This window comes from Cornus florida, unplaced genomic scaffold (genome assembly GCF_030987335.1).
Source record: "Cornus florida cultivar Cherokee Brave unplaced genomic scaffold, ASM3098733v1 CherokeeBrave_3.0.0_Hap2_Chr03, whole genome shotgun sequence".
NCBI lineage: Eukaryota > Viridiplantae > Streptophyta > Magnoliopsida > Cornales > Cornaceae > Cornus > Cornus florida.
The window spans coordinates 40923889-40924697 of record NW_026775573.1 but is presented as its reverse complement, the minus strand read 5'-3'; positions in this window follow the sequence as shown (position 1 = coordinate 40924697).

Here is an 809-nt window from a genome sequence, read left to right as displayed (position 1 = left end):
TTAAAGTTCGATCCATCGAACTCTGTCGGGAATGTTTTTAAAAAATAGAATCGAGGGTTTTCTAAACCGATACCTTAGATCGATCTCACCCTCTATGCAAACCCTAACCCCCTTCTCTCGTCGCCGTTACTGTGCATCATCACCATCACCTCTCCCACCTCCGGTGAACTTTTCAGCGAGCATCTATGCATCGATCTCACTCTCCCTTCTCGGATTCATTTCCACTCTTCCACATCTCCACTTCTCTCATCGTTTGAGGTAAGATCCGAGAATGTCCCTCATGATTTAAGCTTCAATCTTGTGCATACATGCTTTATATGTTGAATACTTACTATATACACGTCAAAGTCCTCCATTGTTGAAGCTTGAAGCATTTGTGTATATATGTATATATATATGTAGATATGTGTATATATTTTTGTTGATTTGATTCGATTTGGGAGTATGGACCATGATTGGGTAATGGGATTGGATGATTTGTTGTGTTGAAGGGCCCACGAACACATTCATGTGGACCTCGTGCTCCCAAAGTCACATCTCTGTGACCTTTGAGTTTTCATCGTTGCACAGTTCGATCGATCGAACTTGTATCTCAGATCGATCTTGAGAGATCGATCGAACTCATGTCTCTGATCAATCGAAGTTGTGAGATCGATCTCACTTATCTTCGATCGATCCAACTTTTGTCATCGATCTCACTTCTTTTTATGATCGATCGAACTTCACAGATCTCTCACACACACTTCATTCATCATATCTTATGTTCATACTATCTCATATATGCCTAATGCCTGTGATATTCCACATTG